The sequence below is a fragment of the Archocentrus centrarchus genome, chromosome 5, assembly GCF_007364275.1.
Source record: "Archocentrus centrarchus isolate MPI-CPG fArcCen1 chromosome 5, fArcCen1, whole genome shotgun sequence".
In the NCBI taxonomy this organism is placed as follows: Eukaryota; Metazoa; Chordata; class Actinopteri; order Cichliformes; family Cichlidae; genus Archocentrus; species Archocentrus centrarchus.
In genome coordinates this window covers 3942170-3957713 of record NC_044350.1, presented here as the reverse complement: position 1 = coordinate 3957713, position 15544 = coordinate 3942170, and positions in this window count along the sequence as shown.

Sequence of the window (15544 nt, the reverse complement as noted above, 5' to 3'; positions counted from 1 at the left end):
CAAAAAGTATTAATACCATCTATCTCGCAGTCTAGTTCAGTACATGCAACCACAATCATGGGGATGACTGCTGTCTTGGCTGAGCCCAGAATATAATCACTGACCTCATCCACAAGGAGGGCTAGCCAGAGAAGAGGTCATTGCTGAAAAGGCGGGCTGGTTGCAGAGTGCTGTATCCAAGCACATTAATGGAAAGTTGTCTGGAAAAGAAAAGTGTGGTACAAAAAGGTTCAAAAGCAACACAGATGACCGGAGCCTTGAGAGCATTGTCAAGAAAAGGAGCTACAAGAACCTGGGAGGGTATCACAAGGAGTGGACTGAGGCTTGTGTCAGTGAATCAAGATCCACCTCGCACAGGCGTGTTGAGGAAAGGAGTTGCAACTGTCGCATTCCTATCAAGCCTCTCCTGAACCGGAGACATCAGAAGCATCTTACCTGTGCTAAGGAGAAAAAGAATTGGACTGCTGCTCAGCGGTCCAAAGTCCTCTTTTCAGATGAAAGTAAATTTTGCATTTCATTTGGAATTCAAGGTCCTTGAGTCTGAAGGAAGAGCGGAGAGGTGCAGAATCCAGAATCTCCATTCTGGTTCTTAATGATATTCTTCACTGAAATGAAACAGGAGTTAAATTTTGATCTACAAAAACAAAGTCTTTAAATTACCTGAAGTACCCACCATGTAGCATTTATAAACAGAAATGATTCTTGTGTGGTATGACACAGTATAAAACAAAATAAGAACTCTACCAGTGCAATATAAATAGAGATTGTCCTCTTTATTAACACATACTTGAATAAATGCCACATATGCAACATACCTCCAGCCTGATGTACACAAATCTCTACCGTTTGAATCTGCTATGATGAGTTTCTGTTTCTGAAGTCTTGACTGTATTTTAATATGTGGCATTTAGTTGCTGGTTGGAAACTCAGACAGCCAAATGTTTTTTCTGTCCAGATACACAATGTTCAGTGTGTATCTGGACAGAAACACACTGAACATACGGACCAATGTTCAGTGTGTTTCTGTCCAGATACACACTGAACATTGGTCTGTATTCATTAAAATTACCAGAACTAGTCCGATTTTGATTTAACAAGGTTAGAAAATTAAAAAAAAAAAAAAGATAGTAAATCCACTGTTGTTCCAGTGATGTTGGATCTGTGTGTTACTGTGAAATAGGGGACGGTACATTTTGACAGAATGTACTGTTCCCTCATAATCAGCAATATAAAATTGCCCAATCAACCCAACTCCAAGTTGTTTATTAATCTGAAGTTTCTCAAAATTCAGTTACTTCTTCTGAATTTGACCGACTAATCTAGCTATGCTAAGCACACTGTAAGCTATCAAAGTCACATTTTAGGTGGCATTACTGCACATAGTCATGATTTTTAAAAGCTCTGCTAAGTGTGCTAAACGGGCAAATGCAATCATCTAGAAACAAGTGAGCTTCACAATGCTGCAGATATGACCAAAGTGCAAAAGTGACAGTTACAAACAAAGGTGAATGCTTTTTATTTAGGCAATGTTATACCTCTCAAGCTTTAGCTTTCCGGATTATAGATGTCTAAAAAGCATAATGTGATATTAAATAACTTTTGTCCACAGCAACTTAGAATAGCTGCATCAAACCACAAAAGATAAAAACAAATGACCTGCACTATGCTGATGGTAAAATATAACAATTTTCTTTTAAAATAGGACAGAAAAATTTACAAACTTTGTTGATATGTAGCCCAGCATCTGTAGGTGAGAGATAGGCAGGGACCCTTCAGACCACATAGTCAAAACCAGTTTAGTTTCTTGTCTTAATCTCTTTCTTCTTCATTTGGCTGCTCTCTTTAGGGGTCACCACAGCAGATCATCTGCCTGCACCTTACCTTATCCCTAGCATCCTCCTCTGTCACACCAACCCTTTTTCATGAACTCCTTCGCAAAATCCATGAAACTCCTCTGTGACCTTCCTCTTTTCCTCCTGCCTGGCAGCCCCATATTCAACATCCTTTGTCCAGTATATCCACTGTCCCTCCTCTGAATGGTCCAAACCATCTCAACCTTGCTTCTCTAACTTTGTCTCCAAGCCACTCAACTTGAGCTGTTTGCATCTTCACTTTTCCACCTGCCTCCCTCTCATTCACACACATGTATTCTGTCTTCTACCGACTTTCATTGCTCTTGTCTCCAGTGCATACCTCCACCTCTCCAGGCTTTGTTCCACCTTCTCCCTACTTTCACTACAGATCACAGTGTCATCTGCAAACATCATAGTCCACAGAGGCTCCTGCCTGACCTCATCAACCTATCCAACACCATCAGAAACAAGAAGAGGCTCAAAGCTGATCCTTGATGTGATCCCACCCCCACCTTGAACCCACCTGTCACTCCTGTCACACGTCTCCACTGTCTTGCTGTCCTCATACAGGTTCTGCAGCAGCCTCACATACTTCCTCATGCAGTACCACAGGTCCTCTCTTGGCACCCATGTGCTTTCTCCAGATCCATAAAGACACAGTGCAGCTCCTTCTGACCTTCTCTATACTTCAACATAAACATCGCATATGTAGTCCTCTTTCTCGGCACAAATCCATACTGCTGCACATCTCTCCTTAACCTAGCTTCAAAAATTCTTTCCCATACTTTATGGTATGGCTCATCAACTTTATCTCTCTGTAGTTACTACAGCTCTGCACATCACCCTTGTTTTTGAAAATCTGTATCAGTGCACTTCTCCGTTCCTCAGACATCCTCTCAGTCTCCAGGATTGTGTTAAACAATCTGGTTAAAAAGTCCACTGCCCTCTCTCCTAGACATCTCCATACCTCCACAGGTATGTTATCTGGACCAACCGCCTTTCCACTCTTCATCCTCCTCATAGCTGCCCTCACTTCCTCCTTATTAATCTTCTGCTATTCCTGGTTCACTAATTGTCCTCCTTCTATCCTCCTCTCTCTCTCACTTAAGTTAACAAGGTCTTCAACACACTGTTCACTTGTTAGCACATTTCCATCTGTATTCTTAATCTCCCTAACCTGCTGCACATCCTTTCCAGTTCAATTCTCTGCCTTGCCAATCAATACAAGTCCTTTTCTCCTTCCTTAGTGTCCAGCTTCACGCTGTAAGCCTTTGCTTTTGCCTTTGCCACCTTTCTCTTTGCCGTACACCTAGTCTCCCAGACTCTGGTCTACTTTCTCTCCTTATTAACACCATATCTACTCAACATCTCCTCATCACCTCTATTTCCTTTGCCTACATGTCCATCAAAGTCTGCTCCAATCACACATTTCTTCCCCCCAGGGACACACTCTACCACTGCATCCAACTTATTCCTGAATTCCTCTTTCTCTTCTGACATCCAACCTGTGCCGTATACACACTGGCAGCATTCAACATCATCCTTTTGATTTCCAGCTTCAGACTCATGATCTTGTCTGTCACTCTCTTCACCTTCACAGCACTATTCACATACTCTTCCTTTAGGGTTACCCCTACCCTATTTCTTTTCCTACCTACACAATGGTACAACAGCTTGAATCCATCTCCACTTGGTCTCCTGCACATACAATATATCTACCATCCTTCGCTTCATATCAGCCAGCTCTCTCCCTTTACCAGTAATAGCACCTACATTTAGAGTCTCTACTCTCTCCTCCACTGTCCTGTCTTTCCTTCACTGCCTATGAACATGCCTTCACCCTTTTGTTGTCCTTTGTCTTCAGCCAACAGTAATACAGTTTCCACTAACATTCTGTTGGCCAACAATGACGCAGTCATTGTTAACCTGGGCCCCAACCATTCCAGTATGGAAATCTCATTCCTTATAATCCTCATTTTTGATTTACCCAAGCAACCCTCCACACTTTCTGGGCTTGGGAACGGCAATAGGAGTTCACTGACTTGACTAACTTCACCAGAACTAAGGGGCTGAGCCCAGCTCCTGAAAAAAAACCCAACACCATAACCCCCCCAGCCCACCAAACTTTACACTTGGCACAATGCAGTCAGACAAGTAATGTTCTCCTGGCAACCGCCAAACCCAGACTCATCCGTCAGAATGCCAGAAGTGATTTGTCATTGCAGAGAACACGTCTTCACTGCTCTAGAATCCGGTGGCAGCGTGCTTTACACCACTGCATCTGATGCTTTGCATTGCACTTGGTGATGTAAGGCTTGGATGCAGCTGCTCGGCCATGGAAACCCATTCCATCCACTGACCCTGCTCTGTCATTTGATGTGGCCTATTACTGTGGCTGAGTTGCTGTCTTTCCACTTGGTTATAATACCATTAAAAGTTGACTGTGGAATATTTAGCAGCGAGGAAATTTCACGACTGGACTTGCTGCATCCTATCACAGTACAACGCTGGAATTCACTGAGCACCTGAGAATGACCCATTCTTTCACAGATGTTTGTAGAAGCAGTCTGTATGCCCAGGTCAGGGGTCGGCAACCCGCGGCTCATCCAGGCTTAATCTGCGGCTCTGTGCTGCTCGGGGAAGTAAATTATAAGTATCCAATTGAAGTGCATTTTATTTTTGTCAGTTCGGCTTTTGTTGTAGTTTTAAATTGGAACATTATTGTGATCTTGAAATATTAAAATAAAATCATTTTATTTATCTAATTATTTATTTTCATTTCTCAATATATGCGTCACTCGCAGTAGCCATTACCGGCTTCCGGTAGTATTTGCGGTTCTCACTGTTTTGTTTTCCATGGAAACCGGGTTCAGATGGCTCTTTCCGGATTACAGGTTGCCAACCCCTGGCCTAGGTGCTTGGTTTATACACCTGTGGCCATGGAAGTGACTGAAAAACCTGAATGCAGTGATTTGGATGTGTGAGTGAATACTTTTGACAATATAGGTGTATATGCACTACAGGGTTGACTTGGAAACAGTTTCATCAGTGCATCCTTCACCTTGATTCACATGGATATATTTCTATCTCTACTTAAATCTCTTCAAATACAGTTCATTTTCATAGAAACTGATAATTCATTTGTTGTTCATCTGTCACCGCTATCATTTTTTTTCCAAAATTTCTATTCAGATGGAAATTGAAATTAAGTCAGGACACATCAAAATACAGATTTCGAACTTCAGGTAGCAGTAAAATGCAGCTAGAAGTGTGTAATTTTATTTTTATTTTTAAAATGCCAAAAAGTCAGATTCAGGTCATCATGAAGTTTTGGCTAAACACAGAGTTTCTAGGGTTTTGCATTTGTCAAGCAGACCTATTACATACGCTGATCTGTCACAACATTACAACCACTGACAAATGAACTGAGTAACAGTGATCATTATGTTAGAGTGCACATTTCTGCTGGGAAATGTTGTCATTTCCAAATAAGATCTGTGGCTAACATAAGCTTTAGTTATTTTCACATGAAATATATAAGAAAATACTCTGCTTATGAATTTTCCCCTCAATTTTAACAGCACCCTATACACCTCATACATTCAGAAACATAAATACATACACTTATCTAATGATGCGGGTGGGTCATCCTACACCCCTATTCCCTACACCTTGCCCAGGATGGGGATCAGGTGGGGCTTCGTGGGCCTGGCTGGTGGTGTCCTGGGGTTGCTGTCCGCTCGCCCCCGCTTCAGAGGGTGGATGGATGTGGATGAATGTGTGTCTTTGTGCATTTGTTACAGTCTTTATCTTTGTTTGTGGGTGTATACGGGTGGGTGAATGTATGTAGATGTACGTGTTTTTGTGTGTGTGTGCATGCATATGTGCACGTGTGTGTGTGTGTGTGTGTGTGTGTGTGTGTGTGTGTGTGTGTGTGTGTGTGTGTGTGTGTGGACCTTGTTGTGCCTTGCCTCCCTGCTGCTCCTCACTGGTTGCTCCTGTTCCTTCTGCCCCTCCACCCCACTGGGTTGTGGGTACCTTGGGGTTCCGGAGCACAGCCGGATGTTCTGGCGTGGGTGGTGGTCTACTCCCTTGGGGGGTTGTGGTCTGGGGCAGCTTTGGCCTCTTCGGGGCTGCTGGGTGTTGGGTGGCTCTCGGGAGCCTGGTTCCCTGGGGTCCTGTCACCAGCCTGCGCAAGGGGCTGGCCTCTGGGAGGGGGGGGGGGTTCCCATTGCCTTGGGTTCTCTGGGGTCCTTGTCCCTTGGCTGGAGGGGTTTCATCTGTGACCTCCCTCTCCCGTCTGCTGGGGTGGGCATGCAGTGGTTGTTGGAGTATGGGGTCATGGGTCTTCAGTGCTCTTGATGGGTTGCGGACAGCCCGGGTGTCCTGGATCTTTCTCTATCTGTCTTGGGCTTCTGGTGGGCGGAGCTGCGGCTTTCCACCCTCATTAGTAAGTACATTTCATGACATGGACACAGACACTTACGCTTACTCATGCAGGCACGGCATAGCAGGGTTGTGGCTTTGTGTAACTATTTTTTTTTCTTTTCTCTTCTCTCGCAGCCTGGCATTACAAGGACACATGTATATGTATGGGAAAAATAACACAAATAACTAAATAAAAGGACAAACATTAACAAGAGGAGCCTATAGAGCTTGCCTTGGAAGCTTAAATATGTCTGGCACAACAGTGCATTCAGATCACAATTCTGGTTGCAAAATTTGCCAGACATGACAGGCTTTAAAAAAAACCCAAAAAAACAAAGTAATGGGACCATATTGTATTTTAACCCTCCTGTTGTGTTTCTTTCTCAGGAATAGCAATGACGTTCCTGGGTCAGTTTGACCCGGGGCATGTTCTAATTATCCAAAAGTGTCAGAAACCAAAAATTTTCCAATAAACATTTTTTTTTAATCTCATTATTAACTCCATTAATAACCATTTCAATTAATAATGAATGCAGTCTTGTTCTTTACCTCTCACAGATCAATGAGGATAATTCCCTCATTTTTTCATTAAAATTTTAAGATGTTTTTAATGTACATTGGAAAGACCTACATATATACACGACATGGTATTTTATAAATTTTATTTGACATTTTAAATTGTTTTTCTTTTTATGAATGCCACCAGCCTTTCATCCACTGTGACATTAGGCCCTGGGTTACAGAGTAGTGAAACTTGCTCTATCTGGTTGTCCCACACTGTCCTAGTAGCTACCAGCTTGCCTCCCTCCTGTCTGCTAGTCCTTGTCTCTCAATTATCAAATTAAATTACACTGGAGAAAATATGAAAACTCTCCAGAGACATTTTGGCATGAAATATAGCCCTGCCCATCTCTGTATTCCACAGACTGGCTGTTGATTCATCCTTTGACTTACAGACCCCAGCCAGAGTGAGGACCCCCCCCCCCCCCCCCAAAATGTGCATGTAAATGCATTTTATCCAGCTCCTTCCACTTCTTCTCCAAAACATGTTTTTTTTCTGTATTGACCAGGTCAGACCATGACCAACTCAAAAGCTGACTTGATGCCTGTCACATGAGTCACGAGTCATCATAGTGGGATCTGAAATTGTCTTTATTATGTTTTTTGCAGACAGTATTGCCTGAAGTACACTCTACTCATTTAAATCAATGAATTCATGTGTTCCAATCACTTCCATGGCCACAGGTGTATAAAACCAAGCACCTAGGCATGCCGACTGCTTCTACAAACATCTGTGAAAGAATGGGTCGCTCTCAGGAGCTCAGTGAATTCCACTGTGGTACTGTGATGGGATGCAGCAAGTCCAGTCGTGAAATTTCCTCGCTGCTAAATATTCCACAGTCAACTTTTAATGGTATTATAACAACGTGGACGACAGCAACTCAGCCACAGTAATAGGCCACATCAAATGACAGAGCAGGGTCAGTGGATGCTGAGGTGTGTAGTGCGCAGAGGTCAATCACTGCAGACCTCCAAACTTCATGTGGCCTTCAGATTAACTCAAGAACAGTGAGTACAGAGCTTCATGGAATGGATTTCCATAGCCAAGCAGCTGCTTCCAAGCCTTACATCAGCAAGAACAATGCGAAGCATTGGATGTAGTGGTGTAAAGCATGGGAACAGTAAAGATTCCCGTCAAAAGTTATAACAACACCTGAATTCTTACAGATGAGGTCAGTGGAATAGGGAGAGTGTGTGTGTGTGTGTGTGTGTGTGTGTGTGTGTGTGTGTGTGTGTGTGTGAGACCGAGAGAGAGAGAGACTGAGTTGAAATATGTTTCACAGCTGTTAAGAAACAAATATAATTGGACCCTTCTTACCTCTTTACCCTCCACTTTTAATGCTGGGTCAAATTGACCCGAAGAGTATTTAAGTAACATGAACATGGAAGGGGAGTTGCAAATATGTGAAATGAACATTTTTCATTTAATATGTTGATTACACTTATTAAGCCAAGCAGAAGAAGTTTCATACTTTTTTAGATGGTTTAACTTGAAATGGGTCAATTCGACCTGCAACATAACAGGAGAGTTAATGCCTAACATCTGAGTTTTACTTCTGGCAGTAGCAACTTGTGAGGATTATTTTGCTTAACAGAATGTGTAATTATTTATCTTTTATTTGTCTTTTACTTATTACCAAGTGTACTTGTGCAACACTCCAAAAGTTCGGTGGAATATCCAATTGTTTATTTCTTGAAGGAACCAGGGAGATGTTAACTTCCACCCCTGTAGCACATGACTGTGGACAATACAGTCTACAGATCTGTACAATGAAGAAAACAAATATGATGAAATAAATAACAAAAAAGGTTGCAGCTAATTTACTCAGGGTCTGCATTATGTTCAGGTTTTGGAGTCCAGGACCACCCAAAAAGGTTCCTGTGCCCCCTCAGCTGAGCTCTGCTTACATGCTTATAAGTACAATTAAGTCATATAGTTTGGTAGTTAAAAAAGTTAAACACCCTCAATGATAATAAGTCATACCAGTACTGACCAAATTCTGCATAATGATTCAGCTAATAGTAGCTAATTGCATCTTCAGTAACAGAGTTAACTAGCATGACTGAAGAGCACACTGACTTCAGATGATGGTGATGGAGACTGACATTAACCTCAGACTGAAGACTGTGCGAGTAAGACTTTAGGAAGTGCCCCTCATGTCTCTTTAGAACTAAATAAATGTCATTCATCGGCTCGTGCAGCTAGCTTTAAAGGATGATCTGAGTCGAAAAGTAGAAAACAAATGTGCTGAGGAGTTTCTGCACTCACAGTATTGTGTTGGTATCTTAACATGCGGTGGCGTTATGCATATGTGTGCTGACTTCTCAACGTGCATTTGAGAAACTGTCTCTCTTCCTTAGTAAACTGTGCCACCTAAGACACACGTTGTTTGCAGTTTCTCTATGAGCAATCATGCAATTATGCAAACCAGTTAATGATGTGGTTTAAGCCCCCTGAGGTCTAAGTCATCATTATTTTAGACCAGGGGTGGCCAATTATTTTTCCCAAGAGTCCACATGAGAAATTGCAACTGTTGTGGAGGACTACACCAATAAGCTGAGCTCAATTGTATATTAATATTAATTTTAACTCTTTATAATCTGCTACTGGTCAGAGTAGATGTTACAGTTATGCAATGAAAGTGTGAAACAGTTATAGGAAAAATACTAACATTATATCACTATTTAATCAACATTCCCCAAAACAATTACAAACAAAATGTGCATATTTTTGCAAAGTTTCAAAGTCTCATACTCTTTGGAGCACTTGGCCCAGGCTGAGCCACCTGGTAGCTGTGTGGAAGCCTCTGACACCAAGTTCAATTTTTGTTCCTCTAAAATTGCAACAAACTGTCCGTGATTCAGTGTTCTTACCTTGAAGTTAACCATGTTAGTTACAACATCAACTACATGGTTAATTTTTAGCATTGACTTACACAACACCTGCTAATGCAATGCAAAAATACCAATTCTCTCTCTGAGCTAGTTTTAGTCACTTTATCTCCCATCCCCTTCAAAAATCCAGCATTTTTCCATCTCTGATTTGGACAGCCATCGGTTGCAACACCTGCTGCATTTCAGCCCGAGCTTATCCAAGCATGCAGTTGCCTCCTTGATCAAATCACTCCCTGTTGAAGAGTTTCTAATTGAGCCCTTTGCTCTCAGCGCTTCCATCATTTCAAACTCTTTCGTTATCCCAGCTACAAAGATGACCTCTTGTCTTGAGCTAAGGAGAAAAAAAAAATCAGTTGTCAGTTTTTTTTTTTTCTCACCGGAAGCTCCAGATTTCTCACAATGTCCTCGATCCATCTTGTTATGGTTCACATGGAGAGGGGTGCATTTTCAGATGCTTGTTTTTTTTCTCAGGGCAAAGTCCACCAAACACTCTTTGATAAACTCCACATCAGAGAATGGCTCACTATGTTTTTCTTTCTGCGATTCTGTGGGAAATCACAAAGCTGGTCGTGACTGCTCCCTCCCTGGATGTGTAAAGCTTGGTAAAAAAGTCCGTGGTGCTTCTGCAGCTTTGCTAGAAAAATTCAGATGTCGCTCCCGCTCGGCATCAGTCAAGTTCTTGTATTTTTCTGCACATTTAGTCTCATAGTGGTGATTTAAATTGTAATCCTTAAACACAGAATTCTGCTCTCCACAAACTAAGCGCATGGCTTTACTTCCCATTTCAGTAAATAAATACTTAGAAGTTCATGTCATGTTAAAGCTTTACAAACTGCATCACGTTCTTTGTCGTGTGAGCTGACATTTTGAGGCTAACAAATTCACATCTCTCGTAAATGTCTTTTCTAGTGCATTTACACTAAAGCTGCACTCCCTCGCACATACATAGGTATGAAAATAAAATAAAAAAAGATATGTCTTGATGTACGCTCAATCATCCAGGTTAGGACTTCTCAGAAAGTTGATTCTGTTCTTCTGGACGCAGCGTTTTCAGCGGGAGAAACGTTTTGTCTCTGTCCAAGTGACTTGTTCAGTCTCAGCTGACTGCAGGTTTCCCCAGTCTTATAAACGGTTAGAATTACATAACGACCGAAACCTGCACCAGTGACTAACAAAGGGCTGTGAGCTCAGTTTCATGATCGTTAATATGCAAATTGCCATGACCATTGATCATTGGCCATGAGTACCATTCAGTTGAGGAATGGCTGCAATCACAGCACTGCAAGACTGGGAAAGATGTTCAGTTCAGAGATGAATAATGAATGCACACTGACCCGGGAGAATCATCAAAACAAAAATGACATATTCAGATTGCTTAGGGTTAGGACTGGTTTCTTCACCAATCATGACTTAGACCTCAGAGGGTTAAAGCAGGTTGTCTATCTTTGAGTTCGTTGTGTAGCCTGTAAAGATGCCCCAATGCTTCATTCATTAAGGGATTGCCTGCTGTTTTAATATAAATTTAATGGGTTTACTTTTGTGGAGATTGCTTACGGAAAGCAAGCTCACCTGTAAACATAAGTGACAGCAGGATTGTACACCTCTCTGTCACTTTATTCCTTTCATGAAACAGCAAAGTAGGGTGAGCCCCCCCACCCCCCACCCCAGTCAGAACTGGTTGGTCATCCAGCCCTTATGCTTTGGTGCCCGAACCTTAATTTAAGATTAGTCAGTCTGACATGAAAAGTAATCAGTTACTGAGAAGAGATAAAATTAACACTGTCACAGAAATATATTGTGTTTTGTTAAGAATTGCAGTTGAGTTTTTGGAGACTCTGGGTGGAAGTAACCTTTGTTTTCCAGGCTCATTGAATTTCAGGTCCACCCACGCGTGTGGTGAGTTCGAGTAGGTTCTGTCAAATTGTAGGCTGTGCTGAGGGCTTGTTTGGAATGTGAGTTATTCCCATTATACTGTGTGTGTGTGTGTGTGTGTGTGTGTGTGTGTGTGTGTGTGTGTGTGTGTGTGTGTGTGTGTGTGTGTGTGTGTGTGTGCGCCTTGATGATGGTGCTCTGCTGGATTTTAGGAGACAGGCTGTTGAATTCTGATCAGTATTTTGAGAGTTTTGTGTAACGTGATGAGAAACTGTTAAAATGCACGCCTTGTTTCTCCCGTTTCTTGCACATCAGACAGACTTCTGTCTCTGTGTTCAGGGATGATGCTGTGAGTGAGGAGCAGGTATGTTTCCATGGCAACCAGGGAAATGGCTCCAGCTCTCCCCCCCCTTCCCACAATCTCTCTCTCTTTTGGTGGCTTTACATTAGCCTCTGGATCATTCTCCAGTCTAAGCTCTACAAAAGTCAGCATGGAACTACAACAGAAGTCCTTGAACCTTCCAGCCTTTTTAATAACCCTCTTAAAGGGTTGATGATTTATGTAGTTTGTGCACCACTGTGGTACTGACCTTCAGCTACAAATTCCAAACAGTGTTGGTGGATTAAAATCATCTAATGCGCAACTGTTTAGGTGTTGATTCACGCTTTGGATAAAATGTTGAGCGGAAGCCAGAAATGAGGAGTTGGCAGCTCATTATTCAACATCTTCATCTGTGTAGTACTGACACCATGTGGCTGATTTAGCCACCTGCAATGCAGCAAAAAATAAAACCTGTAAAACAACGGGATTACCCCAGGTCCTTAAAGACCCAGTCACAAATGGAAGGCGCAAACAATACTTTTAATAAAATTGAACACAGTCAAAGTTTTTTAGAGGCGATTTGTAAAGACAAGAGTTCTTACTGTGTTCGAAACAGCGAGGGGGATGCAAAACTGACTGATTTGGTGTTTTGATGATGATGATGGATAATTGAATAAATAAGATATATTCACTTATAGTATATGGCTATACCTGTCATCCATCCATCCATCCATCCATCACTCTATTCATCTGGCCTCAAATCATGTACCCTTCACGTCTGAAAAGTGAAGTCACAGCCAAAGTGTCTTAAACTTGCATTCATTTTAATGGCCAGCAGGGTGTGATTTCTGTGGTTGCAAAAGAGACTTCTGGTTGGATAGAAGTCCATGAGATAATGGCCCTCAGCTCCCGTGCTCTGTGACCTCTCTCAGTTAATTTTGTAAAATACAGCTGTGGTCAAAAGTTTGCATGCACTCATCGTGGGCATGATCTCATAGTAATTTTGGGCTTTTAATGATTTCTTTGAACTGTTCTCTACTAATTTTCAATAGGGTTGAGGTCGGGGGTTTGGGCTTAATGTTAGACTTCTTTATCCATTCCAAAACCAGTTTTGATATCTGTTTGGGATCACTGTCCTGTTGGAATTCCCAGTTGTGTCCAAATTTCAACCATCTAGCTATTGGCTTGAAGTGAAGTTGAAGAGTTTGGAGGTAGTCCTTCTTATTCTAACCCTAACCCTCTTAGTCCATCCACTTCATGCAATTTACCAGTACCACTAGCAGCAAAACAGTCCCAGAGGATGATGCTACCACCACCATGTTTGACAGGTTGTACTGTACAGTGTTCTTAGGCTTGAAAGCTTCACCTTTACTCCTCCAAGCACATCTCTTGTCAGATAGCTCAATCTTTGTCTCATCTGACCAAAACTTTTCTCCACAAGGCATTTAGTTTGTCCATCTGGGCAGCTGCAAATTTCAGGTGAGCTTGAAGGTGTTGATTTTGGAGCAGGGTTTTTTTTTTCTTCATTTGCACCTCTCAGTCCACGATTATATACAGCTCACTTCACTGTGGACAGTGAGGCTCGTGTTGTAGAAATATGAGCACAGAAAAGTATCATCACATTTTGATCCACCGTGCAATACCATTTGGAAGTATTTTTAGTATGACAATGATCCCAAACACACTGCCAACTCAGTAAAAGCATGTCGAGATAGACATGCTGTTACTGTCAGACATGGATTGGCCTCCCCAGAGCCTGCCCGCCTTTGCTTCTCCTGGACACCTCCATACCTCTACAGGTATGTCACCTGGATCAACCACCTTTCCACTCTTCATCCTCTTCATAGCGCTCCTCATTTCCTCCTTTCCAATCCTCTGATTCACGAACTGTCCTCTATCCACCCTCCTCTCTCTCTCATTTTCTATGTTAATCAACTCCTCAAAGTAACTAATCTGTGTAATTAAACATATATCTTTTAAATCAATTAAATCACATTAAATGTAAACTGCTTATTTTATAAAATATTTGTTTTTTCTTTCAGTGTATTTTGAGTGCTTTATTTCAGTAGGCCAGTGTAAAACAGTTGCAGCAACAGACAAGCTCACAGGTTACAGGATGACCCAGCATAATTTTAAATATATTTACGTTTACATTTGACACATTTTAGCTGTAACTCCTGAACAGTTAATGTAGCACTTTTGTTAAACCTTGAATTAAAGCTGATTAGACTTTAATCACTTCTTGACTGTTTACTGTAAAATCCAAAACTACACAAAAAAGATTTAAATTGCAACTGAGATATGTAAAATGAAAGGTTTATTTATTAAAATAAGTAGTTATTAAGGAAAATATGCTTAGCATAAACCCAATCAAGTAAATTTAATTTGACCAGATTACATTAAATTTAATGTTTAACATTAATCAAATTACTTTATGTCAGCATTTTGATATGTTTTTCAAATATTAACTGTATTTTATCTACAGGGTGTTGTGCCCTGAACTTGTTCACTAACTACTGCCATAAGACTATAACTATATGAGCCACTGTCATTTTCCATTCATCCATTTTCTTCTGCTTATTGCACCGCACCGTCACATGACACACCAAAAAGCTGTACACATGCCATCCACCCACAATCACCATCATTCATCGTTCAGTTGCAGCCTGTTTTTAACCTGAAGAAAACAAAAGAGTTGTCAAATAGGGAAGTAATGGGATTATCTTACATACTGAGAGTGCCCGATGAGCATAATGCTCCTCAGACATCTCCTCCTCTGCCCAAGCAGGAGAAATTATGAATACATTTAAAAACAAATAGAACATTTGAGACTTTAGTTGCTTAGTTTAAATTCTAGATAAATATGATAGCGATAGCTCGCTTATAAAATATTTGCAAGGGCTGACTTGAAAGGGTAAGGCTAATTCTTGATAAATATATTAAAGATTAGTATATAATAGCACACCTACATCTGCAGGTTCCACAATGCTTTTGCAGGGGGAACAGTTTAGCCAACGCATGTTATAAATAAATTTAGTTTTTTTTTTAATTGTAGAGAGATTTGTCAGTTGCTTTTATTCAAAAATAGAAATTCAGAGGTTTCCTTGCTCTCAGGTGTTCAGCACATGTTCTGCTTTCCTTTTAACATCACAGATAATTAAAGATATCTAGAGCATTGTATGTGGCAGCAGTGCATCCATGTGGTGTCTGAAATGTATCAGTACCTGTCTGCGCTTGTTCCCTAGTGCACTCTATAACAAACCTTATACAGAGAACGAGTGAGCGAATAAGTGGACAATTCAAATAAAGTACAGGCACAGCATAACATAATGCCATACAGCATAAAATAACCCAGCTTAGATAAGTATATGAGACATCCTGATTTGACACAGCGTGATGCAGTTTTACAGCATTTTATTGTGGCTGCTTGATTCTGAACTACTTCTTTCTATTTCACATGGGCCTGTAGTTGGGTATTTTTCCCTATATATAGTGAATTATTTTGTAGAGTGGTTTGAAATCTAAAATGTAAAGTTTATCTCCTACAGTGCATTACAAAACCCGAAACACCAGAAAGTATTGTACAGAAGCTGTTCAGTACATCCGTCCACTG